The sequence below is a fragment of the Macaca nemestrina genome, chromosome 19, assembly GCF_043159975.1.
Source record: "Macaca nemestrina isolate mMacNem1 chromosome 19, mMacNem.hap1, whole genome shotgun sequence".
Lineage (NCBI taxonomy): Eukaryota > Metazoa > Chordata > Mammalia > Primates > Cercopithecidae > Macaca > Macaca nemestrina.
The window spans coordinates 41262920-41277689 of record NC_092143.1 but is presented as its reverse complement, the minus strand read 5'-3'; the positions used below and the strand labels follow the sequence as shown (position 1 = coordinate 41277689).

Below are 14770 nucleotides of genomic sequence, written 5' to 3'. Positions count from 1 at the left end.
ATGCCCAGGGAAGACAGGGAGACCTGGAAGTCCAACTACTTCCTTAAGATTATCCAACATTTGGATGATTATCCAAAATGCTTGATTGTGGGAGTGAACAATGTGGGCTCCAAGCAGATGCAGCAGATCCAAATGTCCCTGCAAAGGAAGGCTGGTGGACAAGAGCACCATGATGAATGAGGCCATCCAAGGACATCTGGAAAACAACCCAGCTCTGGGGAAACCATTGTCTCATTTCACTTCCAGGGGAATGTAGGTTTTGTGTTCACCAAGGAGGACCTCACTGAGATCAGGCACTTGCTACCACTTATGCTGGTGCCCTTGCCCCACGTGAAGTCACTGTGCTCACCTGGAACCCTGGTCTGGGGCCCAAGAAGACCTTTCTTTCAGGTTTTTGGCATCAGGAACTAAGATGTACGGCGGCTCCACTGAAATCCTGAGTGATGTGCCACTGATTAAGACTGGAGACAAAGTGGGAGCCAGTGAAGCCACACTGGTGATCATGCAGAACATCTCCCCCTCCTCCTTTGAGCTAATTATCCAGCCGGTGTTTGACAACTGCAGCATCTACAACCCTGAAGTGCTTGACATAGCAGAGGAAACTGCATCCTTGCTTCCTGGAGGGTGTCTGCAATGCTCCCAGTCTCTGTCTGCAGACTAGTTACCCAAGTGTTGCATCAGTTCCCTATTCTATCATCAGCGGGTACAAATGGGTGCTGCCTTTGTTTGTGGAGACTGATTACACCTTCCTGCTTGCAGGAAAGGTCAAGTCCATCTTTGCTGCTCCATCTGCATTTGTGGCTACTGCTTCTGTGGACGCTGCTGCTACTACTGCTGCTGCAGCCCCAGACAAAGTTGAAGTCAAGGAAGAGTCAGAGGAGGATATGGAATTTGGTCTCTTTGACTAATCACCGAAAAGCAACAAACTCAGCTAGCTTTATCTGCAAAACAAGGAAATAAAGGCTTGCTTCTCTTAAAAAGAAAAGAAAAGAAAAAAGACACATGCAAACAAAAAGAAAGAAATGACCCCCTGAGGTGAGGTAGTGTCAGTTTTTCAGCTGAAACGGAGAACAAAAGTTATTTAAAGAGCTTGCAACTTTCTGGTAACTCCTGCTTGAAATGCTTGGCCTGTTCTGAATTCCCTGTACTTTGTACCTCCCATGGTATGGATCATGTTCTGTTCTTCCTCTGTAATAATTTATGCACACTTAGCTACTCCTGGTGTTAGATCCCAAGCTCCTGCAGTGCAGAGACTCTATTTTAGTCAACTTAAGCCAACACAGTGCCTCACATAGGCACACAGTAGACTTTTCAGAAATGCTTGTTGCATAAACAAGTGCAGACCAACTAACTCAGAACTGAGTCTTTTTCTTTCTGCTGCTGATATGCTGGGGCACTCACAGATATGGGGACCATCCCACTCTCCTTTCATTCCTTAAGGTTTCTCATATGGTTTGGATATTCATCCATTCTAAAATCTCATGTTGAATTGTGATCCCCAATGTTAGAAGTGAGACCTCATGGGAGGTGTTTGGGTCATGGGAGAGGGTCCTTCATGAATGGCTGGGTACAGTCCTGTTGGTAACGAGAGTGAGTTCTCACTCTATTAGTTCACTTGAGATTTGATTGCTTAAAAAAGCCTGGCACCTCCCCTCTCTCTCTTGCTCCCTCTCTTGCCATGTGATATGCTGGCTCCCCTTCCCTTCTACCATGATTGTAAGCTTCCTGAGGCCTCACCATAAGCCAGGCAGATGCTGGTGCCATGCTCATATAGCCTGCAGAACTATGAGCTGAATAAACCTCTTTTCTTAATAAATTACCCAGTCTCAGGTATTGCATTATAGCAACACAAGTGGACTTATATAGAGTCAGATGGTTGGAGTTGAATCCTGCCTGTACTGTTGACTGTTTGACCTTGAAGAAGTTACTTAATCTCTTTGGGCTTCAGGGTCCATATCTGTACAATCACCATGATAACTACTTATCTCATAAGACTGCTGAGAGGATTCAGTATGGGATAATACATGTGTCATTCCAGAGTATTTTCCAACACCAAAAACCTGTTCTCCAATTCTCTGGACACCAACTGGGTGTCCTACAGTTTGATTCAATTCTGACACTAACTCCAGGTAGTTAGCATCAGATTCCACAGATTTAAGGGTTCGGTGCCACAAGACTGCCTCAACTGCAGACGTCAGTTACAAGTACAGGGTCACTGAACTTCTGAGCAACTGGCCATAAATGTGCAGTTCCCACAACCCTCCCCTCAGGTTTGATAATCTGCTAGAATGCATTTCAGATCTCAGGAAAATATTTTTGTTTGCTGGTTTATTGTAAAGGATACAACTCAGGAAAAGCCAAATGGAAAAGGTGCATAGGGCAAGGTCTGGGGAGTGCAGAGTGTTTCTGTGCCCTCTCTGGGTGCACCACTCTCCCAGCACCTCCATGTGTTTGCTAACCTGAAAGCTCTCCAAACCTTATTGTTCAAGAGTTTTTATAGAGCTCGATCTCCAGCCCTCCCGCAGAGGGTAGTAGGTGGGGCTGAAGAGTCCCACTCTCTAATCACTCGGTCTTTCTGGTGATCAGCCCCTTCCTGAGGCTACCTAGGAGTCCTAAGTCACTGCATTAGCATAAACTCAGGTGTGACTGAAAGGGGTTCCTTATGAATAACAATACATCATTATTCAGAAAATTCCAACAGTTTTAGGAGCACTGTGTTGGCAACTGGAGACAAAGACCAAATATATTTCTTGTTATACTTAGCACAGTGCCTGGCTGGTGTCATAAACCTTTAGTGAATGAATGTTATCTGTCGTCATTAACATCACCATTACCTTCCTCAGTTAAGTTTACTGTCTTGCAGTGGAGGTTTTCTAAGGTGTAGATTGAAGATATGAATCACAGTTTTTCATTAAAACAGGAAAGCACTCAGAAAAATACAAGGGTCAGGGCACAGAGACCTGACATTCAAAATCTGTTAATTTCAAACAAAATGTCTCAGCCTGAAATGCCACACTCAGGACAAAAGACCATATGGTGACTTGGTTGGTGGCATCAGGCAGAGTGCTGCAAGAATCATTCTTAGGCCCAACTGTTTTTAATTTAAATGATCTGGAAAGGAGAGTAAGCCACACATTATGTACACCCAGAGGTGTGTTAAGCATTAAAGACAACTCAGAAATAACAAGACGTTAAAAAATACTTGTCTCCAAGATGAAAAATAAAGTGTCATTTGACAGAGAATGTTGAGAATGCCAATCCATGTTAATTAGCATGGGTTTCTGAGTCCCTGGCTTGACAGCAATAATTTTTAGGCAGGCTAAGATTTTAATTAAAATGGAAGAAGAATTACTGCAGTCTCTTGAGTGCTGACAATCAACAAGAAACTCATCAGGTTGGAAGAAGCTGGTGAGAATTTGCAGGTGGTTGGAATAAGGTCAGGTGGAACTTCTTATGGTTCTAGGCGTCCTTAGAAATTATTTAGTTTAAGACTATTATTTTACAGGAAAAGAAATGAAAGTCTTGGGAGGTGATGTGACTTGCCCACGTCCTACACAGTAAGTTAGTGACATAATTCAGTCAGCCAACCTCCACCCAGCACTCCCCTCACTTACACCATTTTAAGGAACCTTGTATAAGTTGGAGTTGGCTCCTCCTGTCTCTCAGCTTTTTTTCTATTTCCAGTCTTAAAAGATGAGATTTTTTTCAGATGCAGATAATTTTTGATATGCTCATTATATTTCCTGAGTTTTGAATGCTTTGAACATTTTTATATAATAAATTGATCTCTCATTATGGGAAATATGTAATTCTTTTCTTCCAGAGTCTCTCTATGCAACTTTCTTGATAGACATTTATCCATAAAAGTACATTTTTTTAATCACTGAAGGAGATTTCAGGCATCCATGTCCCATCAGATCCTGCTGGCGCCTCGAAGTCAAGGCCTCTGTTTCCTTTTTCACCCAGAAAAGACACATTGGGTTGGGGGCCTGGCATCAGACTGGCTGTGACCTTCTGTGATACACTTCACCCTTCTTGGCCTCAGTTTTCCCCTCTGCAAAGAAGGGTTTGGGAAAGTTAAAGGCCAACGTCTATCCTAATCTCACAGCTAGTGTCCCACACTCACTGTGTTTAAAAGCCAGCTCTACCCTTGCAAACTTACCAAACTGACTGGGGTCATATGGATTTTGCAGCAGAATGAAATGTGAAATTAATGTTTTTCCCATTAATAAATTATGCAAGACTCAGAGGCATCTTCCCCCAAAGGCCCTTACTTGTAAAAATTTCTCCCCCTCTGTTAAATATATCAGAAACTAAACTGTAAAGAAGTTATATGGACTCATATATGAGTGAAGGAAACATTCACTCCTCCAGGAAGATAGGAGTAAGAACAACTTGAAACAGATACAATGGAAACAAATCCATTCCTTGCTATTCCTTGAAATGCAGAAAGGAAAACATAAATGGCACTCATATATTACAGGGGAGGAAAGAGCACAGTCAGGAAGCTGTGTTGAGGAAAGTGCTCCAGGTCCTTTTGCATCCCCAGCTTTGAGCTTGGCCTTTATTTGTTGTAACATTATTAATAGCAAATATAATTTTTTTGAATTTCCTCCATAAGGTAGGTCCAAATGCTTTTCAAATGTGAAGATCTATTATTATAATCACTACCACCATTTTTATTATCATCATCAATATCACGTAGGGGCCATCTCTGCATTCCCTGAATATAAATGGGGACAACGTTGTGCTTTTCACTCTAATCTTGTGGTTGAGATTAGAGTAGTGGTCATACAAGCCACTGATGGTAATGAGATGGACTCTTGCTATGAAAATTCAAGTCCAAAAAAGAGTAGAGAAGACCTTCCTTGTCTCCCTAAGTTGCCCAGGTCTAAATATACTGACAAAGAAGATGTCTAAAATATAGCCTTAGCCACAAGGAGGAAGTTGCAAAATAGCATGTACATGTATGAAGCATTTTTGTTAAAAACAACAGCAAGTCTTCATGTCAGGATATACATAGAAAAAGATTTTGAAGAGTAGATGCTAAATCTTTTACAGTGATTACTTTTATAGGGATGGAATTATGGAAGATGTTAGCTTTCTAGTTTCTGTATTTCCAAAATTTTTTAGGAACAAATCATATATAATTAGAAAACTAAAGTTTAAAACAAAAGTTTTTCAGGAAAGCAACCTTCCCCTCTTCATTATCACAAGATACTCTTTCCTTCATACTATGATTTAAAACTTAGCCGGACGTGGTGGTACATGCCTATAATCCCAGCTACTCGGATGCTGAGGCAGGAGAATCACTTGAATCGAGGAGGTGGAGGTTGCGGTGGGCTGAGATTGCGCCATTGCACTGCAACCTGTGACACAGCGAGAATCCCTCTAAAAAAAAGAAAAAAAAAAAGATACATCTCATAAATAGGGAATAACCATTTTATGGTCAGAAACAAACCATACTGAGCATGACCACAATGAGGCATATTGCCCACCTGCATTCGTATGAGTCTTATATTTCGTAAGTAGAGAGAGTCCAGATCCAGGCTGGCTAACTTAGCCCAGCCAATCACATAGGCAAGGGAGTGATGTGTAGGAGAACAGATCACACGGATCCTAATGGGCCAAGGTAGAACTGTCCTGGCCACTGTCAGGCCAGCCATGTTCCCAGCTGCATAGGGCAGGGAGGACCCCAGAGTCAGCAAGACTTTAGGAGCTCAAGGGGGACCATTTGAGGTGTGTGTGGTGGCCCCAGCGAAGCTCTTACACAATTGCAAGCTTCACTCTCCAAGGTCTTGAATGGTTCCACCGAACATTAAAGCGCAGGCCTGGTTGTTACAGGCCTGGCTTATAGAGATTAAGGAGCATACTCACATCTCAGGGGTGGGCTCCTGCTCCTCCAGCAGCTCTGGTGTAGAGAGGAGGGCAAATAATAAATTGGCTGAGATTAAATTCTGCTGCCCCCATCTTCATCAGAACTGTGACTGGAGAGAGATTGAATTGTGGAATAATAAGAGAAGTACTATTTCCTGCATATCTGAGTTTGGGGACTGAAATTTATCCATGCTGTATATGAAGTGAACATTTTGATGGTCAGAAACAGACCATAATGAGTGTGACTGCATAAAGATGAGTGTAATTGGGGCTCAAGGTGAATACCACATTTTAGGAATTCCTGGACTCTAGTTCTAATCTCTCCTCTAAAAAAAAAAAACTTTACCAGTGTCACAGATGTATTAACCAACATTTGCTAAGTTTTGTAACTTATGAATGAGAAAATTCTGTAATGGTAGCGTCTCTTTACCACCAACAAGTGACATGCAGAGGCCAGAGGAACTTGCCTGGGGGAAGAGGGCAGGACTATGAGTCACCAGATGGAATAGGAACATGGTGGTTTTAGAACACGTCCATAAATGTTTTGAGACTCTTCCCAACAAAACGTGGAGTCTAATTCCCTTCCCCTTAAATATGGGGCAACTTGAGTGATTTGCTTCTAAGTGGTAGAAGGCAGTAGAAAAGATGCTGCATGACTTCCAAGGTTAGGTCATAAAAGGGTGTGCATGGGTGCATTTGCCCTTGAAATCCAGCCACCATGCTGTGAAGAAGCCCAGGTCACCTTGGAAGCCTGTCAGCAGGTGTTATGGCCAGCAGCCCCTCCTGAGTTTCCAGCTGACAGGCAGCATCCACCATCACACATGCGAATAGGAAAGCCTTTGAGATGACCCCAGCCTCAGCCATCATTTAAAGCCAACTCTACGAGAGACCCTGAGCAAGGACCACTTTGCTGATCCCAGTAACCCCCAAAACTAGAAGAGATAACAATAAAAGGTGTTTGTTCATATTTTATGTTACAAAGTTTGAGTTGATTTGTTACACAGCAACAAATAAGCGGGGTGAAGAATGTGCTGACTGATCTACTTCTTAGTGAGCCAATGTAACGAGGGCAGAGGACACTGAATTGGCAGGAAGGAATGTACTGTGCTTTGCTCCTGCCTCAGTCAAAGCCTACTATGTGCTTAGGACAAGTAACTCTGCCTCTCTGGGCCTCATTTCCCTCAAGTGCAACACAAGGATTCACTGTCTCAGCCTGGATATCCACATTCCTGACAGCAGAAGGCAGAAGGAGCTTTTAGGGCTATAGAATTTTAGATCACATTCTACAAGACTTCCCAAAGTATTTTCCAACCATGAGAAATTAACAGGTATTATTTCATCACTGAGTTCATTTTTAACACATAAACATGAGATGTGTTGGATTGAACTATTAGGCAGGTTTCTTTACTACAGGACTTCTCATGGTCTTCAATGTGTTCAGGTGCTCTCTGGCTCTCTAAGAAAGGGAAATGGGAAGAAGCACTCCTCAAATCTCCTTCACTATGTAACCTTTTTTCTTTGTTGAGCTTTTCATGGGACTAGGATTCTGCTTAATGTACTCTGAGATTGCTTTCAATTATTCATAGTAAAATAATCAAAACCAATATTTATCTCCCCAGAACTGTCTATAAATTATGAAACGGCTGTGATATTTGGTACAAGTGGGCATTTATATCTTCCAATGCCTGAGGCATGTCTCATTGATTTCCTCTGAGAAATCCTAAGAGGAAGGACTTTCCAAGGCCTCAGACCCTGTGGATATCTGAGGGATGCTGAAGAGGAACAAAGCTAGGCTGGAGGGAGCTATGGCCCCTGGCCTCAGTTACTGCAGTTACCATATTCCAGACACTGTGCCAGGCACTGGGGAGATGAGGGTGAACAAGGCAATAGCTCCCCTCCAGGGTCTCACAGTCCAGTGAGGGGAACAGACAAGTAAACAGATAGCATCTTAGTCAGCTTGAGCTGCCGTAACAAAATACCATCTCCTGGATGACTTAAACCACAGAAATTTATTCTTCACAGTTATATTCTTCACAGGCTGGAAGTCCAAGATCAAGGTGACAGCATGGTTGGGTTCTGGTGAGGGCTCTCTTTTTGGCTTGTTGACAGCCATCTTCTCATGGTCTCACATTGCACAAAGAGAACCCAGGTACGCTTTCCTCTTATAAAAACACTGATTCCATGGCATCCAAATCTAACTATCTCCTAAAGACCCCATCTCCATATACATCACATTGGGAGTTAGGGCTCCAATTATGAATTTTGTAGGGGACATCATTCAGTCCATAGCATGTGACATGTTAATAAATAAGCCCCAGCTACAAGGGGAGCCTGGGACACACAGGAAGTGGCTCATTCCACCTGACAGAGTCAAGTAAATCTTACAGGAGATAATTCTTGAGCTGAATCTTGAAGCATCAGGAAGAGTTCTTAATTGGTACATAATTAATTACCACAAACACAGCAGCTTGAAACAATACATATTTATTATCTCGTGGTTTCCATGGGTCAGGAGTCCAGGTGAGGCTTAGCCGTATTCTTCACTCAGGGTCTCACAAGGTAGAAATTCAGGTGTTGGGCATCTGTGGTTCTCATCTAGAGCTTGGTGACCTCTTCCAAGCTCATTGAGATTGTTGGCAGAATTCTGTTGTGTGTCACTGTAGGATTGAAGTCCCTATTCCTTGCTGGCTGTTGATCAAAGAGTCTCTCCACTCCTTGAGCCTACTGTCACATGCCTTCTCACAATATGGAAGCTTAAGTCTCCAAAGCCAGCAGGGCCACATCTTTCTGATGCGTCACCATCTATTAAAAGCTCTTCCAATCAGGTCAGGCCCACCCAGGATACTCTCCCTTTTGATTAACTCAAAGTCAGCTAAACAATCACCCAATTATGATGACATCCCATCATATTACTTGATTTGGCCCATATTCAAGCGGGGGAGATCATATAAAGGCAAGAGTCATTGGGAGTCATCTTTGGATTTCACTGACCTCAGCAGCGAAGGTTGGGGAGAACATTCGAGGCAGAGAAAGCAGGATGGACAAAGGACTGGCAGAGGGAAGCAACTCAGGACTTTTGGTGTCCTCAAGTGGTTCCATGTAAATGGAACATAAGGCAAGGGCAGAAATGGTGATGCACAGGGTCACAGACAGACAGAAAGTGTGTGTCATGGGAGACTCACCAGACCAGGCTAGGGAGCTTAGATTTTATACTGTAGGTGAAGGATATTCATTGAGGAATCATAACAGTGGGCTATGAGGATGAGAAATATGCTTTAGCAGAACATTCTGGCATTAGTAACGATGAATTGGAGTGGAATAAACCTGAAGACTGGGAGGCTATTGTGCTTATCTAGGTTAAAGATGTTGCAAACAGGGTCTCTATGCTCAGTAATTTCTGCCCTGGCAGCACAGCTCTTTGGGAGTCACTGAGATCTAGCCTTACGTGCAAATCCAGAACAAGGCTCCCACTATATCAAAATGCTCTGAGCTACTAATGAGGGAGGGTCTGGAGTTAATCCAGTTCCTAATAGCTTAGTATCTGGGGTATGTGAAATGAACCCAAAAGTTCAAGCCTTCCTCTGGTCACATCTCCTTTTGCCTTGTCTCCATGACTGTATGTGGCTGTGTTGGATTCCAGATATGTGTTACAGGTACCCCAAAGGAGAGCTGTGCTGAGGAATCTACTGTGTAAATAGCAGCCTGAACTAGGCCAGGCCACTCTGCCATGAAGGCCAGACCACCCTTTTCCACTTTCACTTCTGGACATGGTTCTGCTCTTCACAGAAGGAGCTCTGGATCCATGAATTCTGCCATTCACCCAACTCCAAACTCCCAGTACTGTGCAGAGGAGAATGGCTAAAGCACACACTCTCCCTTCTCTAGACCCATGCAAACAGTACCAATGAGCCCGTCAATCTTTCCCACCAGTCATGGGTGCAACCTCAGGGTCCTCTTCTACACAGGACCCCAGACAGCCACTCTTATGCATTAGAGTCGGTCATCAAGATAAAAGCCATTCATCATTCCTGGCTGGAGGGCCCCACCCCTTGGATGTCAATAACATCCAAGATGATGTCACTTTACCATGATCCTCTAGTTTAAATTGCTGGCGTGCTCGAGGCTTTGTCTGGCATCAGGCCCATGTACTCCTGGCTTTTCCCTTCTCTCTTCAACTTGGGTGTCTTGAGGCCAAGAAGCCAAGGCCACCTGAATCACAACAATTCCAAGATATGAATTATGGAGACAGTGCTTCTGGGAATTTTGAAATCTTTAACACCCCAGTCAAGGTTTTGGTCAGCTAATATGAAGGGACATCGACCTGGTTCCCCAAAAGCTTACTATCTAGTTGGAGAGATAGGATTTGGTGCTGTGAAATGAACCTAAAACTTCAGCCATCAGAGGCAAAATGCTAAATAAGCAGAGGGTTGACAAATGCCAGAGAAATTCAAACCACACAGGAGTAGATATTTTTGGAAATAGCAAATAGGGCTCTGCTCCTGATTCATGACCCAGTCCCTGGCACTGGTCCTGCGAGTGCCAGATGATGGGGAGGCAGAACTGGGTGTTGTGGAATGAGCAGGCAGGAGGAGGGGGTGCGCCGCTGGCCTGGCTGGGCCCACGGAGCTTGGTGATGCCTCCAGGTGCTGGCTGAGGCCATGAGAGGAGGCAGAAGTGGGAGAGGAGAGCAGCAGGAGCCCTCATCACCAGGAACACACACGTGGGTCCCTTGTCATTTTCTGAACTTAAACTCACCTCTGCCCACAGAGCCCCCACACCCCTGGAGAAGCAGCAGGCAGAGGAGCCATGCGCAGGTGGAGGAGGCTGGTGCATGCTCTGCGAGGTCTCTGTTGGTGACTTCACAGCTGACATACTCAGGCTAGAAAAATGGAGAAAGACAAAAGGCTGAGTTAGCAAGAGCAGAGAGTCCCAGCTTTCCACACACTGGGCCCAAACTGTGGGCTATTCTGGGGCTTTGGAGGCCTAAGCAGAGACATCATTCTCTTACCACTTTCTTCTAACTGCTGATGGCTGCAGTGGGGCTGTGTGATGGGAGTGGGCTCAGGTTCCAGTGGACTCCAGGAGCCCTGGAGATTTACCACGGACGAGTCAGGGCAAAACCATTTTGGGGTGAAAGAGAAAGATGCCAACAGCACGCAGTGAAACACATTATATACAATTCCACCTCCCCACCATATTTGTATATAGTGGTTAATCAGGCAAATCTGAGAAGGGGGAAAGAGGAGCTGGGGAAGAGGCACAGGTAGCTGGAGGACATGCTTAGGAGCAGAAAGAGGCAATGCCACTTCTTCACCATGGGGATCCCTCTCCTTTCCTTCAAGAGGGTCCCATGGTGCCAGATTTGGAAAAGACTTAAGGAAAGTATAGAGGCTGGGCATGCTTCACACCTGTAATCCCAGCACCTTGGGAGGTGGGAGGATCATTTGAGGCCAGGAGTTTGAGACCGAACTGGGAAACGTGGCAAGACCACATCTCTACCAATAAAAGTATAGAATATCCTCAAAGGGTGTAACTACAAAAAAACAAGCGAGCAAGATACGCCATACCTACCTACTGTAGCAAACTTAGGCTTTTGTTCTCTCACTTCTTCCCAGTAATCCCCCCCCAACTTGTGACCAGACATTGAGGGAGGTATGTGGGACATGGTCTAAGAATCTCTCAAATCAGCCCCTTCTCCACCTCTATTACCCTACCCTAATCAGAGTCGTGGCCATCTCTTGCCTGAACTCCTAAAATTGCCCCCTAACCCAACTCCCTGATTCTAATATTGTTCCATAAATAAATAACATAGATTTTATATTTCCCTTCTGGGGAATTGCTCAAAGGCAATCTGTTAGAAATGCAAAGCTGTTTGTGTCACGCTCCTGTTTAAATCCAAACTCCTGACCACAGGTTCCCAACCTCTGAATGACCTGGACCCTGCACACTCTTTGAGGCACTCCTGGGACCTCCCTCCTCACTCCAGCCACCCTGGTCTCCACTGGGCTCCTTTTTGCCTTTGGCATTTCTCACATGCTGATCCCGCATTGTCTGGAATGTTCTTTCCCCTGCTCCTGGCATAGCTGGCTCCTTCTCAGCCTCCAGGACTTGGTTGAGATGAATAAAGGTCTTCTCTGACTGCTTTATCTACTCTCTATCATTGACCTAAGATACCATCAACTGTAAGATGTCTCAGAAAGTAAAAGTGCCACTCAATAGCATCCCAGGCTGCATCTATTATAAGTTGCATCTTGGTTTCAGAAATAGCAAAATGTTTTTAAAGATGCACACCCAGAATTAAGGAAGTATGGCAAATAGGATTTTCCTGTTATTCTGTCATTGTCCCTTATTCATTTCCATCACAACAGTTCTCACAATTGTTAATTATATGTGTACTAATGTATGTATAATGCATATAAGATTCGGCTGTTAACTCAAAGGCCCATGGTCTCAGGAGGGTATCTGCCTTGTTCACGACTCTATAACCAGCAGCCACTGCAGTTCCTGGTTCAAAGCAGATGCCTCATGAGTGGCTGTTGACTACATGGATACGTGGAAAGAGCAGTGGTCTGGAAAGTAAGACATCTGGACTTGAATCTGACTCTGTCCTTAACCAACTGGGTGACCCTGAGCCAATGACTCTCCTTTCCTGGGTTCCACTTCATCGTCTACACAATGAGAAGATGGAAACTGAACAAGTCCAAGACTTTCACTGCTCTAACACTTCAGGAACTAAGTGATGAAATCTTTTCCAATTGTTTAGGGAAAGTGTCCATTCCCATAAATGTGGAAGGATTTGCACACTTGCTGCCCCTTAGCCCAATCATCATGTTAGTCGATTTCTTAAAATTCAGAGAAACCCAATGCAGCATGGCAGAGAAGGCTACGTGCATGCTGCCTGGAGCTTCCCTGAGCTTCACCCACCTCTGCTCTCCAGCAGCATCAATAATAAATGAGGACCATTCAGCCTTGCAGGCAGGTACCCACTCTTTGCTCTGTGAAGCTGAGACAGGGCAGAGTTTCTGTAGAAAGAAGCTCCTTAGCTCACCAAGGTACGATGGTGCTCTTACGTGGTATACTATTTCAAAAGCAGTTGACAATTAGTTAGTCCCTATAGCACGTGGGCTTTGCTGATAAGAACAACTACATGTGGGGACTGGGATTCCAAGATCAACAGGAGTCAGTGCATGAACAAGGTGTGCCAGATTGTTTCTATAAAGGGCCACTTAATAAGTATGTCCAGCTTTGCAGGTCATACAGTCTCTGTAGCAACTACTCAACTTTGCCATTGTAGCATGAAATAATATGTGACTGAAAAAGCATGGCTGTGTTCCAGTACAATTTTCTTGACTAAAATAGGTGGTGGAGGTGGATTTGGCCTGTGGGCCATAGTGTGCCAACCCCTGCTCTAGGATTGCACATTCAGAGTCCTCCAGGACTATGCATTGACTTATTAGGCCACCCCATAGATTACGTGTAGCAAATGCACACCATGGCTTACCCAAGGTCGCACCACTGGAAAATGAAGCTGGGAGTCAAATTCAGGTCCCCTCATCCAGCGCATTTTCACTACAGGGGACAATGCTACCTCTTACTGTTCTCATAACATCATTGACAATCCCAGTAAACTTAAATCTTCCCAATCAGTGGGGAAATGTGTGTTCCTCAGGCACAGAGAAAAGAAAGAGGATTAATGAAAATAAGCCACTTTCTTCCCATTTTCATAAGAAAATCTAGAAAAGTAAGATTTATCAGTCACCCTGAGCTACTCTGCTTCATAAAGTCAAGCCCATAGAGGCTCTGGGTGATGTTGAGGGTCACTTTTTTTGTCTTGTTTTGTTTCCTGGATCAAACTAGACAGCAGCAAACTGGTATTTTATGGGAAAAGTCTCCCTGGTTCTTTTCTAAGTCCAGCTTTCCCGGCAGGGATGCATTTTACTACAATTAGCCAAACCATTGTTCTCATCAGAGCAGAGCAGGCCAAACTGTGGCTTGTGTTTGGGGAACTAACTTTAGTTTGCCATATGTTATTTGTTTCTATCTACTTGACCATAAATGTGCAAAGGTTTTAATCTAATCCTTCCCTCAGGGTTTCTACAGTCTAGTTGGAGAGGTAAGATATAAACATGTAAGAGGGTAAAAAAAAAAAATGAAAGAGCTGGAAAACATTTCAATGCAATAAGAAAAATGCACACACATGCATTCTCTCCCTCTCTCCCCTCCAGTGAGCAAAGAGTAATTATTGAACACTGTATAGTATTAAGCCACCTTGGGAATGAGAAACTCATTTTTTCTTGAACATAGCATAACCTGTCCTAATCTCTCTCCTAATGCCCATTCTACTACGATGCAGAGCATTTCTTTTCCGCTTATAGACAATGCCCAGAGGTTCAGAGGTGCCTAAGAATCGAGGGCCACTTCCCTACCTTTCCAGACAGAACCATCAATCCCTGTTGGATGCCTTTAGTTACCTAAAACACATAAAAGGATTGGAAATGAGACCTTTCATTGGCAATGAAATTCTAGCTTTTAGGTAAAGACAATTTATTGGGCAGGGTATCCTACCATACCCAAGACAGTCATTTCAAATCCTCCTGGACACATAAAGGAGAAGGGACAAATTCTTGCTCTTACACACTGGATGTTTCATTTGTCATTCAACAAAGTAGGTGTCGAGGCCTTTCTCTATGGAAGGCACTGCATGTATTTTTGTCTGAGATGAGCTTGGAAGACAGATGTTGCCAAGGACAGGGTAATAGTAAGAATAAACGTACACAGTGCTTTCATAATAAAAATGAAAAATGAAATCTGTGAACAGAGAAAATCAGGACTCCTTTTATTTTCACCTGATATTTAACATTTTTCAGTTAGCCATGGAAAGGGAATTACTAGC

The 14770-nt window shown here is 43.9% G+C and overlaps 1 pseudogene; it reads left to right on the top strand.

The window, feature by feature from the left end:
* Positions 1–927, top strand: LOC105489407 (large ribosomal subunit protein uL10 pseudogene; annotated as a pseudogene).
* The last annotated feature ends 13843 nt before the right edge of the window (positions 928–14770 follow it).